We start from the raw sequence: 22020 nt of genomic DNA, 5'->3' as shown, positions 1-22020 counted from the left end.
TGAGCCCAGTACATTCTTCACTACACCACCAGAGTTGTGAAAGGAGGAGGAATATTGAAGGGAACACTGGAGGCTTCCAAATAAGGTCATTGTGATGAGTGTGTGTGTGTAGAGAGAGAGAAATTATATTCCTGGCATGTAGTAAGTGTCAGCTATTTTTGTTATTATCTAATAGAAAAAACTTTGCAACTAACCAAAAACACTGCTATTTTGGGGGAGGGGGGAGGATTATAAGTGATTTTTATCTTGTCTACATTTCTCTATCCTATTTTCTCTTCCAAATTATTCTAATTGAACACATATCACTATTTTTTGAAAACGCACTTACATATAATTGTGCCTTCCTTACCAAAAAAAAATATCCTTTTTCAGAGCTGTTTCAGAGTTAGAGAAAAATTGTATAAAAAAATATAGAGTTCTAATATAATTTTCTCTCTTGTACGTAGTCTCTCTTCTTAATAGCAGCTTGCATTTGTGTAATATGTTTGTTATAACTGATGGCTCAGTGTTGGTATGTTACTATTAACCACATGCAGAGTTTACCTTGGGGTTCATCTCTTGTTCAGTCCTGTAGGTGTTAACAAATGGACAATGTCTTGTGGCTACCGTTGAAGTCTCATATGGTTACATAGATTAGAAGAACTGTAGCCAGGGTGCTCTAAGAAGGCAAAGATAATGAGCTTTCATCTCACACACTTTGAAAATGTTATCAGGAAAGGCTAGACCTTGGAAGGAGACATCAGGCTTGTAAAGTTGGAAGGTCAGAGAAGGAGAGAAAGATTTCCAAGAGTTGGATTGGCATGGTGACTGCAATGATAGGCTTAGACGGAGTAGAGATAGTAAGAATGGTACCAGATTGGGCAGGTTTCAACCTGCTATTCATAGCGTCACTATGAGATAGAGTCAACTCAACAGCATCTAACAACAAAAAATATATAGTGAGTATGCAATGAGGGTTGCAGAGTGGATTATATTTGGGGGTAGGGGGTGGGGTTTGGGGAGGTGCGGGGGGTAGGTATTGTGTACCAATGAGGGAGTTTTTCTTTTGCTTTTCAAGGAGAGGAGCAAATGGGGGGGAGGGGGGAGGGGTTTGTGCGGGGAGAAGGGTGCAACAATGAATGAATGGAATCCCAAAATCTCTGTAGATGTTCATTGAAATGAAAAATAAACAACCTAAATTAAAAAAAAAAAAAAGAAATAAGGCTCTGAAAAAAATCTACCAACTCTTTGTAATTTTGTAGTACCCTGGGGTATGTTTTGAGGTGTTATCTTTAGAAAGAAGGAGAGCTGGTATTACCAAATGATTGTTCCTAGTCTGGAGGTTTTCTTTTCACCCTGTTGGAAAAGTTTTTGATGCACACATGGATTTAATCTTTAGAAGGCCCCATTCACAAATTTTATCCATTTGATAGTTTTGATTTCCTTGTTGAATGTCAGTTGACCATAGATAACTGAGTCTATTTCTGGGTTCTCAATTCTGTTTCTAGAAGCATTATTCACCATCACAAAAACATGGAAACAGCCCAAATATCCAACCACTAATGAACAGATTGAGAAATTATTATATATTCACACAATGGAATACTACGCAGCACACAGGGGCAATGATTTTGTAAATTATTACCTAACTTGGGAGGGACTGAGAGAATTATGCTGAGTAAAGTAACTCAGTCCCACAAGGACAAATATTATATAGAACCATTATTGTAGAATGAGTATAAGGATCCAAGAGGAGGTGGGGGAAGATGGAAGCAGAGGGATTAGGATGTGCAGGGGGAGAGGGGTATTAATCATAGAGTTGTACAATTTGATGGGTGAGGGGGTGAGGGAAATTAGAAGTATCTGTTCTTGAAATCCGTGTATTAGAATTTATTCTGTAAATAAACTAGTATTTTTAAAAAAATGTAAGAAGAAAGAGTGAGACAAGAGAGAGAGTGAGGAAGGAAGGAAGGAAGGAAGGAAGGAAGGAAGGAAGGGGAGGAGAAGAGGAGGAGGAAGAGGAGGAAAAGGGGGAGGTGGAGGAGAAGGAGTAGAAGGAAGGAAGGGAGGGAGGGAGGGAGGGAATAACCTATCAGTCAAAATGCAGTGCCTAAGCTTTTGCTCCCCAAGAGCATAGAACCTTAGCTTCTGGAAATAAAAACCCAAACTCAACACCATCAAACCTGTGCCAACTCAGTGACCCTCCCTTGGATTTCCAAGGCCGTAAATCTTAATGAGTGGTAACTGCTCATCTTTGTCCCTCAGTGTAGCTGGTGGACTCGAATAGTGCAATACACTACGGACTTTGCCAAACCTAGTTCCAACAGGAGCCTCAGTGTCGAAATGAAAACGGTAACTGTGTCAACCACCTTGGACACGTCACTAACTTCCCTTATACATGCATTTCCTGATCAGTGAAATGGAAAGGAATAATTCTTACTATATAGTAGGAACTCAGGAAACATTAGCAATCATAGTCATAGCCCAAATTCAGACCTGTTCCTATATGCAATGTGGCCTCCAGGGTTAAGTGAGGTCCCCACACTCTGAATCCCGATTATCCTCTCTCCATACTCTTTTCATCGCTTATGAAATGGTTACTATTATCTCTCTCTTCTCTCACTGCCAGTGAGTCAGAACCAGCCCATAGCTGACCCTTCAGTGTGATGTCAAGGCTGTGAATTGCAAGCAAGAAGATTGCCCACCTTTCTTCCATGATTATTTATTTTTAACTCACTTAAAATCTTTATTCTGTTTAATCTTTTCTAGTAGATTGCAATCTCCAAAAGGCTCTAGTTTGTCTTATTCTTCTTACTACCCTCAATACCTAATACCATGCCTGTAACAAATCAGTGGTCAGTGGTCTTTTGGGGTGAAAGAACGTGTATTTAAATGAATGAATGAATCTGCAAAGTTATTTGAGTTGCCTTGTCTGCTGAGAAAATGGAATTCTACAAGATAAATATCATACCTGACACATAGTAGGGGTTTTCTCAGTGTTAATTCTTCCTTCTGTGTATTCATCTGATTAGATTTTATCTGACCCGTACATTTTCTAAAATTACTTTGACTGTCAAGGCCAATACTGTTCATGATACATCTTAAACTATTATTCCTTGTGCCTGAGCAATTTCTTGATAAAGGGAATTTTTTTTCACAGAACAGAGTAAGAGAAGCTTTGAAACTGGAATTTTTATAGTTCACACCGCATGCATGCCAGACGCAAAAAATCACTTTGAGGCGCTAATTGGCGACATTAAAAAAATAAAAGAAAAAAAAAATGGTAACAGTTTGCTTTAGCAACCAGGAGAGGAGGGTCGTCTCAACCTAAAAAATGGTTATTATCTTAATTTTTACTGATTTAATTCCTTTCTTAAGCAAGGGAGGGTACAAATAAATTGATGATTAAGATTTGTAATGGAAAATTTTCTAAGCAGAGTGAGGAGGTAACTAGAGACCATATGTTGCCCAAGAACAGAGATTCCACAAACATTGGAGAAGAATGAATGTGCTGATTTGCATGCTATTGGTGATGATGTCATATTAAAAGAACGCATCCTATTAGTACTAATGGGCATTATATACACATACTATTAAAATGATGTATAACCTTTTCTGAGACCAGTAGCAAAAGAGAAGGTGGCAATATGTTCCCAGAGGAAAAAGAAAGAGAAAACTAAGCATTTGGATGAAAATATTTTCATTCACATCCCCAGTTGAAAGAATCACATCTCTAATATTAGCAAAGCAACAATTTGTCCAGAATTCCATGTAGTCACTGAGGTATAACAGGCCTTGTTACTTACCTTTATGCTGGAGTACAAAAAATGTTCAACCCAAACAGTATAACTTACAGTTTAAATCATGCTGTTAAACATAAATGCAGTACTCACTAGGGTATTCAAAAAGAATTCTGGCAGAAACCATCAGGCAAAGTTAAAGACAATTCAGCACATATTATATGCATCTGTGACATATTGTCATGTATTTTCATCAGTCTATGGAATAAACCTCTACTGTCCTGGTTCATCAGTTCCTCCCAAACAAGCACATAAGACTGTCTGCAATTACAAGTCAAAAGTGAAAGCAAGGAGGTCAGGGGTCTCAAAGAACCTTCCCTTAGTTCTTTCTCAGGTGAGGTCTAGGGTGGGATGGAGGGCAGAGTCAAGATGACCTTGGAGCCACACCAAAGGAAAACTCTGTGTGTGTGTGTGTGTGTGTGTGTGTGTGTGTAATATAGAAACAGTATCAAGCTAGGACCGGTCTCAGGCCTGAAGCTGTTTATTGGGCCATGTTCTCTGGAACATTTGTAAAAAAGAAGAGTCCTTAATCCTTATTCAGTGTTGGTGGAAGTGTAAAATGATGCAACTACTACAAAAGGCAGCATGGCACTTTCTCAAAAAGTTGCAAATAGAAATATCATTTGACCTAGCAATTCCACTACTGGGAATCTACCCCAAAGAAACCATAACTACCACCCAAGCAGATATATGCACACCCATGTTTATTGTGGCTTTGTTCACAATAGCAAAAAGTTGGAAACAACCTAAGTGCCCATCAACAAATGAATGGATAAAGAAGTTGTGGTATAGTCACACAATGGAATATTACGCTACATTGAAAACAAGGAACTCATGAAATATTATAGAAAACGGGTGACCCTGGAGGACATTAGGCTGAGTGAAATATCTTAGTCACAAAAGGACAAATACTGCATAGTGCCACTGTTGTACATCAGTACTGACATCGGGGTTAAGGGGAGACTGAGACAGGATAAATTATGTATACAGCATTGAAATAGATGAGAGAGAGAGAGAGAGAGAACTATTTAAAGATATATATAATTAGGTATTATTGCCATGAAAGGAGTCCAGAACCAAGGCTGCATAGTGGAGTGGGCTTGGGGGAAAAGGGATTGTATAACAATGAACAATTTTTTTTTTACTTTGCAAAGAGAAGAGCAAGCTGGGGGGGGGAGGGGTAGGCAGGGAGAAAAGTGCATCAATGAATGAATGGAAAGCCAAATTCTCTGTAAACTTTCATTAAAATCAACAATAATTTAAAAAAGAATGAATCAAATTGTATAAACCATTTGTAAATAAAAATATGAATTAGACTTTTAAAAAAAAAAAAGAGTAGGATTCAGCATTGAAAGAAATTAACTGCTCTAATTGCCAACAGAGGCTTAAGTCGATGCAATGGAAAGGACTAGGACCAGAATAGCCTTTTATGGTATTTTTGAGCTCCTGCATGGACCTACCTCTGGATGCAGACTCCAAACAGAGAGGGGACACACTCTAGGCAATGCAACTTACTTCAGCAGTTCCTCAAAAGTAGCTCACACCTCCAGCAGCTGGGAGAAGGAGTGACCTAGTTCTGAAATGCGAAGCTTTGTCCACTGTAGAGCCCATTAGACAGAAATTCTTTGTTGCTGCTAAGTGTCATCAAGACGAGTATAACTTATAGTGATCCTAAGAACAACAGATCTGAACTCTGTCCTATCCTGTGCCATCCTTACATCCCCAACACATTTGAGCCCCTGGTCTCAGATACTGCATCAACTCATTTATTGAAGGTCTTCCTCTCTTTCACTGATCTTCTATCTTTCCAAACTTTAAGTCCCTGTCCAAGAAATAGCCCCTCCTAACAACTTGTCCTAAGTATGTCACATGAAGCTTCACTCTCCTTGCCTAGAGGGAATATTTGGGTTGCACTCCATCCAAGACATGTCCGTTTGCTCTCTTGGAAATCCATGGTATATTCAGCACTCTTCTCTGACACCACAATTCAAATGCATCGGTTCTTTACTTGTCATCCTTATACATAATACAGCTCTAAGATACATAGCATGTGATTGGACAGATTGTGGCTATTCTTTAAACTGACATTATTGTTCTTCAAGACTTTGGAAAGATCCCTGACAGCAGACTTGCCCAATGTTATATATCTCCTGACTGCTGGTACCAAGGGTATTGATTGTGGATCCAAGAAAGATTAAATCATTGACAATTTCAATCTTTTCTCCACCCCTCCTTATGTTCCCTACTGGCTCAGTGTTGAAGATTTTTATTTTCTTGATATTGGGATGTAATCCATATTGAATACATCTCAAGCAAACACTTCAGATACTCCTCACTTTCAGCAAGCAAGGGTGTTCCATCTGCATAAAACAAGTTGTTAATGAGTCTTCCTCTGATCCTGATGCCATCCTGTTCTTCATAAATTCCAGCTACTCTAGTGGTTTGCTCAGCATACAGACTAGATAGGTATGCAGAAAGGATACAACCATGACATGCACTGTTTTTAAACTATGCAGTATTCCTTGTTTTGCACAACAGCTTCTTGGTCTAGGCATAGATTCTCTATAAGCATAACTATGTACTGAAATTCCCATTCTTCTCAATGTTAGCCAAAGTTAGTTATGATCTACACAGTCAAATTTCTTTGTATGGTCAATAAAACACAAATAGGCATAATTCTGATATTATCTGCTTTCCACCAACATCCATCTGACATCAAAAGTTAAATCCTTGGTGTCATGGCCTCTTCTAAACCCAGCCTGATGTTCTGAAAGTTCTCTGTCAATGTAGCATTCTAGTAATTTTTGCATCATCTTCAGCAATGGTTTGCTTCTTTGAAATATTAATGACATTGTTCAATAATTTCCACATTTTGTTGGATCACCATTCTTGGAATTAGAAACAAATATGGATTTGTTCCAGTTAGTTGGTCAGGTAAATGGCTTCCAAATTTCCTGGCACATGTTGATGAGCATGTCCAGGGCTGCATTTTTTAGGTGAAATGTATCATTTGATATCCCATCAATTCCTAGAAATATTTTTTGGCCAATGCCTTCAGTGCAGCTTGAATTTCTTCCCTCATCACAACTGATTCTTTATCATACACTACTTCCTGAATTTTATAATGTCAACCAATTATTTTTGGTATAGTGGCTCTGTGTATTACATCTATCTTCTTTTTATCTTCTTCCTGGATCATTCAAGACTTTTCCCATAGTGTCTCTCAATATTACAACTAGAGGCTTGAATTTGTTTTCCAGTTCTTTCCATTTGAGAAATACCAAAAGAGTTCTTCCTTCTGTATTTAATTCTAGCTCTTTGCACATTCCATTACAATACTTTTATTTATCTTCTCAAACTGTCCTTTGAAATCTTTTGTTTATCTCTTCAGTAACACTTGTCTTTGCTGTGGCTTAGAAATCCTTAGGATAAGATTAAAATCTTCAAAAGATGATGTTAAACATTTCATCTTAAAAAGAACAGAAAATATTGAGAATTCTGAAGGATAAAGGTCTAACAATATAAATTATAAGATTACAACACTTGAAAGAAATTTGAATACTTGATTTGACTCAATGAAATAGTGACTTTTCCTTTAGAAAGGTTAATTGCTAATGGAACAGTGTTTCTGTGGCCTCAATATTCTCTCACACTTTCACAGACAATGCAATGAGACATGTGCTCTTTTAGGTCCTTTTGAACCAAGAACAAAAACAAAATTCATGAAAATGTTCAGCTTGGCACATTTGTGTGTTATTACATGCACAGTTTTCATCAGCTTTATGTGTTCTGTGCAATTCATGAATAATTTCATGGAGAAGTCTTTAGGAAAATCACTTCTGGCATGACTTTTGTCACTTTGAGTTGAGAAGGAGATCAAGATTTAGGTCAAGACTTTCAACTAGCCATGTGATCTTGGCTAAGTCATTTATCTTCTTTTGGTTTCAACTTTCTTCCTAAAAGTAATGTGGAATGAGCGGGCATTACACATTCATAGATCACCAGACATGTTCACTCTTCTCACTCATGGGAGACATTATTAATCACTGAAGATCAAGGTTATTTTTTTTCTGTTGGACATAGATGAGAAATGCAGATGAAATAAGCACCCTTTCCAGTCCAATCCAACACTCCTGAAAATAATCACCAATTATCATCATTGATACTAAATAAGAAACCTACAAGCCACCCTTGGACTACATGGTCCTTTCTTACATCCACATTCTATAATTTCATTCTCAATACCATGTGGGGGAGAATCACATGCCTGGTGTCACTGCTGTGTACAGATGCACTAGCAGCATAGGACACCACCAAGCCCATGGGAGCGCTCAGCTCCTGGGGATGAGACTGGACATTATGTGCCCCTGCCACCCACTTTCCCTAGTGCCCTGCATCCGCAGTGAGTGATCCCATCCCTAAACCTATGATCCCATCTACTCCATTATCTTCAACCCAACCCAATAATGGACCCATAGGAGGTAAGGGGCCTCAGGTAGCATAGTCATTAAGGAGTTATGCTGTGCCCCAAAAGTGATATCTCTTTGGTGGTGTGAACTCGCCAGTGGATCGTGGAGAGAAAGATGGACTATCTCTTCCCGTGTGATATACCGCCTCCAAGATCCCCCTGGAGGAGCTATGATTGGCTCTAACTCAGAGGCAGTGAGTGATAAGTTGAAGTCCTAAGTCATGTCAAGCAATCATACATGATTGAACTGTCACAGAGAGATCTAAATTTGGATCATGTTATCATACAAAGGCAAATAAACTGATCGTAAAATAGTATTCACAGACCCTTTTGTTTTATTGGATAAAATTCCTATATTTCTACAAAGAACATAAAAATCCATCAGCCCCAACCTTTCCTGCCCGTAATGATTTCATGAGTACCAATTTCCTTCCCTTTCAACAAATACATACTAGCAAGAAAGCATATATTAGTTAATATATATTAGCAAGAAAGCAACTAATCTATTATGAAAGAGTAGTAGTTCCTTGGCCTGGCCTATTTTACCCCCTGAAGCTCCTCTTTTTTCCTCCCAGCCCCTCTTCCACCTTTTTACCACTTCTCCTCTCTGACTCTAAGTAACTTGTTCTGCTTAATGAGGATTTTGCAAGACCAAGCCCATTGTTCTTAAAAGAATCCAGTGTTCTCATTAGGGTCAATCTTTTAAGGCCCTTCAACTATTTTGAAATTCTTAACTCTGTCCTTGTACTCCTGATTCATTGGTACATTGCCAGATGCAATGTATCATTCAATAAGTCCAACTGCTTGTCAAAAATAGTGACTGAATTCCCCATATTACCAACTCAAAGCTTGATCTCTCAAAGCCCAGATACAAAAATACATTAAGCTCCACTGTGTTCAAATTGCATTTGGAGATTTTTTTTGCTGATAGCTGCCAGTTCCCAGGCCCCAAGGCCTAAAAGCAAGTCAGAGTTAATATCTCATTAGGTGAAAAGTATGACAGAATATAGAATGTCAGGGCTTGAGGAGGCCTCAAAGATCACATAATTTTACAAATAGGGAAAATATGCTCAGCAAAGTTAAGTGATTTACTCAGATCCACACAGTGAATTAGTAATAAAACAGGCATTAGAACCCTTTGCCTTTTAGGCACATTCTTCCCTGATACCTTTACTACACACACACACACACATATTCATATACATGTGTGTGTATATATATATATATATATATATGCCACAGATAGCACCTCTATGGAAGTTTGTATCCACCATCAAGCTCCTCATCATATTAGCTCTTAATTAGTGTTATGCAGTGAGCACTTAGTGTTAGCTGTTAGTATTCTATAATCAACTAGGGAGGCCTAATGACCCACTAGCTCTGAGAGAGAAAACTGGACAATCTCCTCCCAAGAGGGTTCTAGCCTCTCAAAACCCCCCTAGAGAGCCAGCCAAGAGTTACTTCTGACTCCATGGGGATGAGTTTTGAGAACAAGGCACTATCCTACTTTGGTCCTAGGAAACAAAATGAGACTTATTTCCAAGTCTAACTCTCTGGCATAGGTTCTATGGGCCTACCCAATTAATGGTCATTGCTCCTGAGTCACTTTTTCCTAATTCTAAAGGAACTAAGTAAATCCAGCACAAAACAAACAAACAAGCAGGTGAACATTTAAAACGCATATATCAAGTTCAGCCAAGGCCACAGCCATGCAGACATTACTGGAAGCCACTGAGAGGCTGAAAAGTAGTTGCATTTGTTGCTTATAGTGTCTAAAATATATCTAAAATACCTCAAGCAGAATTCTTTTTGCTTAAGAGACTGTATAGAATTCTTTTCTGTGATATGTTTATTTATGGATTCTATAGTTTTTGAGTTGTTGGTATGTCTCTAGGGAATTCTAATGGCCTACTTGGCAAATGGTTGCATTGCCCACTCCAAAGTGGCAGTATGAACCCACCAGCTGCTTCTAAGGAGAAGGATGGGCAGTCTCTTCCTGTACAATTTACAGCCTCTAAAAATACACTGGAGGGTCAGTTATAAGTTGTTTCACACTTGACAGCAATTAGATTTTGAATAGGAACGTTCTTATAGGAGCTGTGGAGGTGAAGTAAGGTAAGGTAAGGTAAGCTTTGCCAAGGCAAAGACCAAGCCTCTCTGTTAAGTCGAATCCAACAACAATTCTGCAGGAGAAAATGGACTGTCTCTCCCCATTGCAATTTACAGGCTCGGAACCATGCCGGAGGGTTATTAGAAGTCAGAAACCACTGGACAGCCCTGAATGAGTGAATGACATGTCTCACTGTTTTCAGCGCAGAGGTGGAAACAGAGGAAAAGAAGTTACACTGTCTCCTTTCATGGAATTTAAATTTGGAGAAGAAAGACTGGCAATAAAGTCAGTCATTGTAAGTCAGTCAGCGTTAATAGTCACAGAGGAAAGTAAACTAGAGGAAGATACTAGGGAGGGCTATAAGTTAGTGTGTCATCAGGGGATCTCTCACTGACAAGGTGCTAATTGACTAGAGACCTGACAGAGGTAAGGGAACAAGCCACGTGGACACCTGAAGGAAGCAGGTTTTAAGCAGCAGGAATAGTAGCTATAAAGGTTAAATCGAGCACAGAAACCAGGAAAGTGGTAGGAAACGAGATAAGAGACTGGGATCTGAAGTGGAAAGAAGTGTCAGGAGCAAGAATTAAATCATCACTACCCACTGCTTTCAAGTGAATCTGGCTTGCAAAACTCTCCATTGAGTTCTCAAGGCTGGCAAATCTTTATAGAAGGAGATTGTCCATCTTTCACCAATGGAGCTATTGGTGAAGGACAGTCTTGGGTTAGAAGCCCAAGAAGTACCACACCAAGCCACCAATGCTCTTTAAGAAGCAAATCACACAGGCACTTTTGAAACGACTTTACATTTACTTAGTGATAAGCCATTGGGATATTTAGAGGAAGAAAGTAACATTATCTGACTTATGTTCATTAGTCCACACAGAGAGACACTATTTCACACACACTAGAATGGCTATAAGAGAGTCCTCCTAGCACAATGGTTAAATTACTGGAAATGTCAGCTGTTCAAACCCACCAGCTAGTTCAAAGAACAACAACATGGCAGTTTGTTTCTGTAAAGATATCAGCATTGGAAACCGTGTAGAGTCTTTCTTCTCAGTCCTGTAAAGTTACTATGAATCAGAATGGGCTCAGCTTTGAGTTTGAGTGGTTACTGAGTAGTATCGAGATGGAACCAACTCATAGCTGACCCTTCAGTAGATTTTGAGAGGCAGTAAATTGCACAGGAGGAGGTGGCTCATCTTTCTTACATGGATCAGGTGGTGGATTTGAAATATGTACTTTTGGGTTGGCAGCATAACAGGTATGGGTAAGGATGTGGAACTCTAGAACCCTAATAATACCTTACTGGTAGAAATAGAAAGTAATATTACAGCTTTGGAAAACAGTCTGGCAGTTCCTCAAGACAGTAAATATGAAGTCTTCATATGATCCAGGAATTTCGTACCCATGTATGTTGTTATGTGCAGTTGAATCAATTGCAACTCATAGCACCTTTATGAACAATAGATTTAAACCCTGCCCTGTCTCTCTAGCTGCCAATCTTACTATCGCTAATATACTTGAACCTGTTGTCACAGTCACCATGCCAATTCATCTTATTGAGGGTCTTCCTCTCTTATCTTGATCCTTCACCTTTGCAAGCTTGACGTCCTTCTCTAAGGACTGGATGCTCCTAATGACATGTCTAAAGTATGTGAGACAAATCTCACCATCCTTGCTTTCAAGACGCACTTTCTCCAAGATAGACTTGTTTGTTCTTTTGGCAGGCCAGGGGTTATTCAGTATTCTTCTTGAGCACTGCAACTCAAAAGCATTGATTCTTCTTCTATCATACTTAGTCATTGTACAACTTTCTGGTGCATAATAACTAGTTGAAAGGACCATAGCTTGGAAATCTTAGTCTTTAAACTGACATTATTCTTCTTCAGCACTTCAGAAAGGTTCATGATAGCAGATTTTCCCAGTGCAATGCATCTTTTGATTTCTTGACTGCTAGTATAAAGGGTGTTGATTATGGATCCAAGTAAAATGAAATTGTCGATAATTTCCATATTTTCTCCATCTCTTATAGTCTTGCCTATTGGCCCTTAGTGAGGAGTTTATCTTCTTGATGTTGAGATGTAATCTATATTGAAGGTTGTAGTCTTTCATCTTCTACAGAAAACTTTAAGTGCTCTGCATTTTCAGCAAGCAAGATTATGTCATCTGCAGAATGGAGGTTGATTATGTATCTTCCTCAGATCCTGACGTTATAGTCTTCTTCATAAATTTCAGCTTCTAGAGCAATTTGCTAAGCACACAGACAGATCAAACATATAAGGAGAAAGGATATAGCCCTGACCCACATCTTTCCTGGATACATCCATTTGTTGATACAGATTTAGATATAGATACATATTTCCAAGGGAACTAAAAACATATACATAATGGTTCATAGAAACATTCATCATGGCCAAAAAGTACAAACAATACAAATATTCAACTGATAAGCAAAATGTGCTATATGCTGACAATTGATTGTTATTTAGTAACTAGAAGAAATAAAGTACTGAGACATACAATAAACTTTAAGAACACCATCTCGAGTCAGGTTTTACTTCAGAACGCTATAAATTGTAATGGGAGAAGACTGACCATTTGTCTCTAGAGGAGACACTGGTGGTTTTAAATCACTGGAGACTCACAGACTTTGGGTTAACAGGGCAACCCACTATAGACTCTACTACCAGAACTGCCTAGTACATGCTATAACATGAGTGAAATAAACAAAAAATATATAGTTATATTGTTTATAATGTATATATTGTTTATTTAATATATTATATAATTATATACACGTTGTTTATAATATTTGATCCCACAGAGTGGGGATGTTATCAAACAATATCATTAATTTCTCATGCAAGCAAGATTTTGCTGAAGATTATCCAAAAATTATTGGAACAGCACAACAACAGAGAACTACCAGAAGTGCAGGCTGGGTTTAGACAGGCTGTAGTACTACGAATATATTGTAGCTAATGTTAGATGGATCTTGGCTGAGCAAAGGAATACCAGAAGAATGTCTATCTTTGTTTCATTGATTAAGCAAAGGCATTTGACTGTGTGGATCATAAACTGTGGATGACTCTGAGAAGAATGGGAATCCCAGAATACTTGATCGTGCTGATGTGAAACCTATACTTGAACCAGGATCAGTCGTCAGAACAAAGCAAGGAAACACTGCATGGTTCAAAATTGGGAAGGGCCTACGCCAGGGCTGTATCCTGTCTCCATACCTTTTCAGTCTTTATACAGAACAGATCATCCAAGAGTCTGGGCTCTATGAGGAGAAATATGGCATCAGAATTGGAGGAAGAATCATCAACAATCTGCATTATACAGATGACACAACCCTGCTTGCTGAAACTGAGGAGGACCTAAAGCACTTGCTGTGGAAAGTCAGGGACTGCAGTCTTCAGTATGGATTGAGACTCAATATCAAGAAAACAAAGATTCTCACCACTGGGCCGAGGGGTATCATCATAATGGATGGTAAAGAGATTGAGATTGTTAACAGTTTTGGTTTGCTTGGCTCCACAGTCAACACTCTTGGCACCAGCAGCCAGGAAATTAAAAGACATATTGAGATGGGAAAGTCGATAGTTAGAGACCTCTCTAAAGGGCTGAAGTGCAAAGATGTCAGTCTGGAAACTAAGGTGCGCCTGATACATGTCATGGTCTTTGCAATCACTTGCTATGCATCAGAGAGCTGGACAATGACTAGGGATGATAGAAGGAGAATTGATACCTTTGAGCTGTGGTGTTGGAGAAGAGTATTGAATATACCACTAGGAAAATATACAGATTTGTCATGAAGAGGGTGAAGCCAGGATGCTCCTTGGAGGCAAGGATTCTGAAGCTTCATCTGACATACTTTGGGCATGTTGCAAGGAGGGACCAGCCCTTGGAGAAGGGTGTCATGCTTGGGAGAGTGGAAGGACAGTGCAGGAGAGGAAAACCCTCTATGAGATGGATTGATTCAGTGACTGGGGTAATGGGGATAGGTGTGTCAGAGATAGTGAGATTGGCACAGGATAGGGCAGAGTTTAGGGCTATTGTCCATAGGGTTGCTATGAGTCGCAGGCGACTCAACGGCACATAACAGCAACAATAATACATATTGTTTATAATATATAATATATATTATTTATACTATATAATATATATTGTTGATAATATATATGTATTAAGTAAAAGAAGATCATTCTGAAAAAAAAATATACATTATTTCATTTCACTTAAATGAAATGTCCAGGATAGGAAAATCTACAATAATATGAAGTACATTAGTAGTCACCTAAGAGCAAAGTGGAGAGGTTCAGGGGATGAAACATGACCGTTCCCTTCTATAGACTTTAAACTCATTCCTGGGGGGTCCTTTTCAATCACAGTGACCACAGGGGTTTATTTACTATAATCTTTACAGACACAAATTGATAAATTTGAATTTAAAAAGATGATATAGTCTAAAGTTGTAATAGTTGCACAACTCTGGAAATCTACTTGAAACAAAAGAAGTGTAGGGCGCTAGGGTGCTTTAGTGGTAAGGAGTTGTCCTGCCAACCCAAAGGCAAGCAGTTCACAGCCACCAGCTGCTCTCTAGGAGAAAGATGGGCAACCCCTCCGGTGCAATTCACTGACTCTGAAAATTTACTGGAGGATCAGTTGAGTTAGAGCCAACTGGATGACAATGAATAACAACAATGGCTCAGTTCTGCTATATAAATTATATATCAATTCAGTTATTTGAAAAAAGGCTCAGGCATTAGGCTGCCTGGTGACACTGGAGAACAGCAAGGAGAGAAACATGAAGACTTTTGGGGGAAAAAAACATATAGGATATGATGGTGGCTTAGACCACAGGGTGACTGGTGAAGGTGGGAGAAATGATAGAGTTTAGGATTCCTTTTTGAAGGATGAGTCAACATTTCTCTTTTCATTAATCAACTGATTATGAAATATGAATGAGAGATCGTCAGTCTCAAATTTGTGATGTCAGGAATTGAAAGGAGCACTCAGACTATGTAAAGGATATAGGTAAAAAGATGCATTTTACTTGAATCTGAAATCAACATCCATGGTAGTAGCAGTCAAGATCATGAGATGTGTTTGCACTAGGGAAATCTGCTATCAAAGACCTTGCTAAAGAAGCAAGGATGTCTATTTAAAGATTAAATTGCAACTAATCAAAACCATGGTATTTTCAATTGCTTCCTAGACATCTGTAAGTGAGACAATGAGTAGGAATACTAAAAAAAAACAAAAACCAACAACAAAAAACCATTGCCTTTGATTGGTGGTGGTGATGGTGAAGTATATTGGATACACCGTGGCCTACCAAAAGAACAAACAAATCCGTTCTAGAGGAAGTGGAATCAGAGTGTTCCTTAGAGGCAAGGGTGGCGAAACTTTGTCACACATACTTGAGGCATGTTTTCAGAGGGAGTCAGTCCTTGGAAATAGATATCAAACCAAGCAAGGTTAGAGAGAGGGAGACTATTAATAAAATGGACTGACATAGTTACTGCCACAATGGCCTTGAGCATGACAGAAATAGTGACATAGTTCAGGAAAAGGCAGGGTTCAGATATGTTGTTCAAAGGTCGTTGTGAGTCACAGTCAACTAAACAGTACCAAACAGCAACAACATGAAGGGGCTACTGCTGGATGAGCAGATTACCAGTGCTGAAGGAGTGGCAGATGAGAACCAGAGTTCAGTGTCAATACCGACTGAAAGGCCGCCAAGGGCAGTCGTTGAAATGGAAAAAAATGGACCTTGATTTAATTCGTAGACACAGGAACCCAAAACCAAAACAGCCTTGAAAATGACTGCCATTATGTCAGTTCCAATTCATTGCATTCCTACAGACAGAGTAGAATTGGCATTATTAGATTTCCAGTGCCATAAATCTTGGCAGGAATGAAATACTCATTCACTTCCCCAGAAGCTGCTGGTGGATTGGAACTACTGACTTTTCTGTTAGCAGCCCAACACTTAACCCGCTACGACATCAGAGTACCTGACATAAAGACTACTTAGTATTACACTAAGTGGGCTATGAGAAGGTCGGAATTGTAGTCTTCATAAATTCAAGTCAGCGTTTTACCAGCGTATTGAGGATGTGCATTCGCAGCTCTAACGATTCTGGCTCCCACACAATGCTTGGCAACATAGCAAGCTCCGACACAAGCTCGCACACAAAGAGCTGCAATTCCCACAAGTTTCAGGAAGGATCCTTTGTTGTCAGCCTATTATCAGTGCTGTCTTGGGTTGGTTGGGTTTGGTTTTTAAATTACTGCTATTCTTGGGTTTTAATTACAAATTACTGTGGCTTTCTTACACCCTTATTAATTTTGTTTGTTGTGGATTACTCAGTGAACCCTACTGTGTGTAATGGGGCATATTTGCATCAGGAGTTTTTAAGGCCTATAATTTTCCAATAACTAGACTTGAAAACATGCACATATTGTGGTTCTAATGATACTTAATCAAAAGAAGGTTAAATATATACTACATAGATATATAGAGATAGAATATACATAGAGAGAGATAGTATGTGTGTGTGTGTGTGTGTGTATACACCAAAATTTCTTATACAACGGCACTTTGTTGATAATAAATATTTGTATTTTTATATTAATGACAAAATAGTACGACTTGGTTCTTTTTACAAGTGTAGCGCACTTAAAAAAAACTCTAAGAAATAGTTTGCATATGGCTTTCTCTTTTCTCATAAGTAATAGATTCTTGTAGGCTGTGAGTATTATGAGAGGCTGTGTTTTTGGAGGTTTGTTCTGTACACAGATGATATCCAAGGGATCTGAGATTCAGAAACTTGGGTACCGAGTGTGTGACAGGACAGTTTAACAGAACCTGTTAAAATAGGCATGTACGATAAAGTAGTTAATGCAAAGGCCAGTTGAAATGCTGACTAGACATACTGGGGATGTGACTATAAGAAACATAAACCAGTATAAAATTATAAAAAATAACATTTTTCAGCCTGTTTGAGTTCCAACTTCCTCATCTGTAAATGAAAGGAAAATAAATCTATCCCACAAAATTGTTACCAAATTAGACGAGCTAGAACATGTAAACTTTTTAACAGAGAAATAATAATCCAGGGTACATGCTCAATAAATGTCAACAATTTTATTGCAGGAATTATTGCCCTTACTATTTTATCAGCCAGGATGAAATAGATTAGGCTGTCATAACAACCAGCACATTTTTCAAAGTCTCAGTAGTTTCACCATCAATGATTTCTTTCTTGAGTTTATTGCACATGTGTTTGGGGTCAGCTGTGACTTAACTAAGTTAGTCTTTGCTCCAAGACCCAAGCTGGGACATTGGTGACAAAGGGGAAAGGGACATACTGGCTCTTATGGCATTTGTTTAGAAGTTATGCTTCCCTTCTGCCAAAGACTACAGCTCAGGGGGCTACTCAATCCTTTAATGAGCTGAGGACAAATAATGCTCTTGGAGGAAAAGGTGCCACAGGAAATCAGAATATTTGGTAGATGGGCAATAATGCCACCCACAATGCTAGGAGGAAAAAAAATTAGGTGCGTAAACTAATCCAACAATTTATCATAAAATTTATTCACAGAACCATAAGGGGAAAGAAATTATATTTGGGTTTGTTTATCAAGGATACAACTTTAACCTCACTTTAAAAAAAAAATTCTTTTATTTCATTTTTATTACTTTTGTGTGTGTACCGTCAAATCAGATCTGACTGGTACAGGAGGAGATTGTCCCTCCTTTTCCAGCAGAGCATCTGGTGTATTCAAACTGCGTACCTCTGGGATTGTAATGCAGCTTCTTGCCACTAGGCCACCAGAGCTCCCCTATTTTTTTTTTTTTTAATTTTTATTTTTTTTTAAGTGTAGGAGTTGACATAGCTTAAAAGGATCAAAAGCCCTAAATGCAATCCAAGCTGTATTTAAGAACAGTCCTTGGTAGAGGTATATTTAAGACAACTATTCCTATTTCTCAAAGAATAGACTCAAATATAAAGTAACTTTCTATCTGCTGTTTTCTAAACATTCAGAGCAGTGAGTCCAGATTGGTTTAGCTGCCAGGACTTTGTTTTCTACCAGCTTCTCCTTACTCCTGCGTCACTCCAATATTTCAACCACTATAAATCGTTCTTCATCGCCAGCTCACATTGTTCTTACTAACTCTGTTTTGTTCCTCCCTTGCTTCCTGAAGTAGCCGATCTTGCTGAACCACACAAACCCTTGAGAAGTAAGTAAAAATCAATTCTCCTTAGGGGAAATGGGGGTGCTAAAAAAGGTTAATACAATTTCCTAAGAGCTGAACTTACAAAAGTAAAAGAATGTCCATACTCAGAGGATTTGTTTTTACATTCACCAAGGATCTCAATCCGTTCACAAGATTCAGAGAGTGACCAAGAACTCAAAAAAAGGATTTATGGATGGGAAAGCTCAAGGAGGTCAGACTGAACCCAGGTCTGACCCAGAACTAGACTAAATCAAAACTTGAATTTAGATCATTTATCAAACAGAAACACACCCACTCATGACAATGGCCCCTAGGGCCATTCAGATACAGACCTACAGTAAAGTAAAAACTGATTGATAGTTAAGGGCCTGATACTTTGTAGGCATGGCTGAATGAATGGATAAAATAGATCAAGTTCCCTAAAATTGACAAGCAGTCTTGGCAAATACGGTAACCAAATGAAGAATCATCTAGGCAGGACAAGAGGTCTACCCTGCCTTCAGGAAGCCGCAGTGGTCTTGTTCTCACTGACGTGTACAATTGAGGCCCAGTGGGAAAAAGACAAGACATTCTGGTAGTTCAGTGGCTCGACTCTTGGCTGCTAACTATTGGTCTTTGATTGGAACCGCCCAGCCTCCCATAAGAGGCAGATCTGACAGTATGCTGCCACAAACTCTGTAGCCTTGGGAAACCTTTGGGGTATTCCACTCTGTACCACAGGGTCACAGTGAGTTGGAATAAACTTGACAGCAGTGTGTTTGGGGTTTGTTGTTGTTGTTGTTGCTACATGTCATCAAGTACGACTCATAGTAACTCATGCAACCCTATAAACAACAAATCTGAACACTGTTCTATTCTGTGCCATCCTCATCACAGCTGACACACTTGAGGCCATTGCTGCAGTCATTGTGCCGATCCTTTTGGTTGAGGGTTTTCTTTTCTTTTTTTGCTGACCCTCCCACTTTCCAAGGAACAGCCTCTCCTAGCAACATGATCAAGGTATGTGAGATGAAGCATCACCATCAAGGAACGTTCTAGTTGCACTTTTTTCTGAGACATATCTGTATGTTCTTTTGGCAGTTCATGGTAAATTCAGCACTTTTCTCAAATATCACAACTTAAAGGCATCCATTCTTCTGTCATCCAAATGGTAGTCCAAAGTTATTGTGAGAGAAATGAGACTGGACATCAAATGATTAAATTCTGTATGTTCAATGAATTATTCATCCCAAATATCTTTTAAAAACAAACAAAAAAACATGAAAGGCATTTTTACACCTGGACCTCACCTGATGGACTCTATAGGAATGAAATTGACTACAACTGTATAAAGAATTGTTGCAGAAGCTCATGTTTAGCAGTCAAAACTAGACCAGGTGCTTGCTAAATGTAGAGCAGACCATCATGTGCAAGTTCAAATTGAAGCAGAAGAAAATTAAAATAAGTGCACAAAAACCAAAATATTATCTTGAGTCTATCACACTTGAATTTAAAAATCATTTCCAGAATAGCTTTGAGGTATTGAACACTAGTGATCAAAGACCAAATGATTTACAGGATGCTATCAAAGACATCATCCTTGAAGAGAGCAAAAGGTAGTACAAAGATGGAAGAAGAAAAGATGTCAGAAAGGACTCTGACAATTATCCTAGAGTGGTGAGAAACCAAAACAAAAGGAATACAAGCCAAAATCAAAGATATAAACAGAAGGTTTGAAATGGTAGCTGGAGAAGACAAAGCAAAATATCATAATGGAAGGAAGAAAGAGCTAGAATTGGAGAATTAAAAACTCACTCAACAATTCTAAAGTTGAACCAACTTAAATACAAATTCAAGCCATGAGTTGCAATAGTGAGAGATATAAGCCAAATCTGGAATGATCCAGGAAACATAAAAAGAAGATGCAAAGAATATAGAGTCACTGCACCAAAAAAGATCAGTTGACATTGAAAATTTTGAAGGTAAAGACACCTAGATGGTTAACAAAGTTATGACCTTCTGCTTCCACAATGAGCTTTGAACTTCAACCATCCCTGTGCTAACCACATAAATAGTCACATGTTCAGTTGCCACCTCTTATATTATTTGCTTAATATAAATTCCTCTTTTAAAATGAAACTAAACTTAACCTTTACTCAAGCAATAATAGTTTTGAACTCACAGGTTTGGTGGGATTTTTTAAAATTACATTATTTTTTTCTGATATACCTTAAAGCAAAGAATATATTTTAAAAATATAAGTATGAATATATTCTCGAAATGTGTTTATAAACATCTAAAATTGTATTATGCTCCAACAGTGCTTCACATCCTGAACTTAAGGAGTTAAATTTTGCAATTTGTTGTCTTCACTTACTGTAGCTCATCTGATTCTTTGTAATGAAAGTAATTACTTTGTAATTTCTCCTTATCTTCCTTCATCCATGACCCACACTGAAACCAGGGTCTATATTTTACTCAGAGTTGCTTTAGGAAGTTATTAACAAGTTGGTCTTCTCTAGAAAACTTCTTTCTTTTTTTTATTAATTAAGGGACATGGTTCAAATCCACCAACTGCTCCACAAGAGAAACATGGGCAATCTCCTTCTGTGTGATTCGTTGCCTCCGAAAACCTGCTAGACAGTCAACTATGGGTTGGTTCTGACTCTTTGGTACTAAACAACAACAACAATAGTGTATAAAGAAGTGATATTGCTGGTTCATAATAATTCATATATTCCATTTTAGGAAATTATGACAAACTGGTTTTGAAAGTGGCTGTAAAAATTTACACCCTCTCGTAGGTGTGTGCATTTTTTAAAAAAATTCTATTTAGACATTCAGTGATTCTGAATGCTTATCTTGAGAAATGTTCCACAGTATTAATCTACCTCACTCTAAAATTGATGCCAAAACCTCATTTTATGGCCTCCCTTGTATCTAGGACACTGCTGTGTAATCCAGACTCTGTTCACATAAAGAAGAAAAAAGTGCCACCTAAAAGTCAGTTTTGACAAGGAAGGTCAAAATATACTCAGGCCCTGTCTTCATGAAGCTCACGGTCTAGCATATTTCAAACAAGTATCCGTGGACAATTTCAGTCTAGTGAGATAATTAATTAGACAACTTAAGTCAGAGGTTTGTAGGGGAAATTATCAAGGAAGTAATGCTTGAGTTGGCTCATGTAGGATGGAGTTTCTCAAATAGATAAGGAAGAAAGTAGCTCAATAAATGTTACCTATTTTATCACTATTATCAAACTAGAGTCGGAAAGACCTGAATTCAAGTCACAGTTCCTCTTGGAAGGTCAATTTCCTTACCTAGAATCATGTCACATTGATTCTGTAAGGGATGGATGGATGATATCATTTAAGTGAAGTGCATTTCAAAGTATCTGTCAAAGAATTAGGCCCTTCTAAATGGCATTTCT

Source organism: Elephantulus edwardii, unplaced genomic scaffold (assembly GCF_000299155.1).
Source record: "Elephantulus edwardii isolate Elephantulus edwardi_28Jun2011 unplaced genomic scaffold, EleEdw1.0 scaffold00074, whole genome shotgun sequence".
Lineage (NCBI taxonomy): Eukaryota > Metazoa > Chordata > Mammalia > Macroscelidea > Macroscelididae > Elephantulus > Elephantulus edwardii.
Note: the sequence above shows the minus strand (reverse complement) of the source record.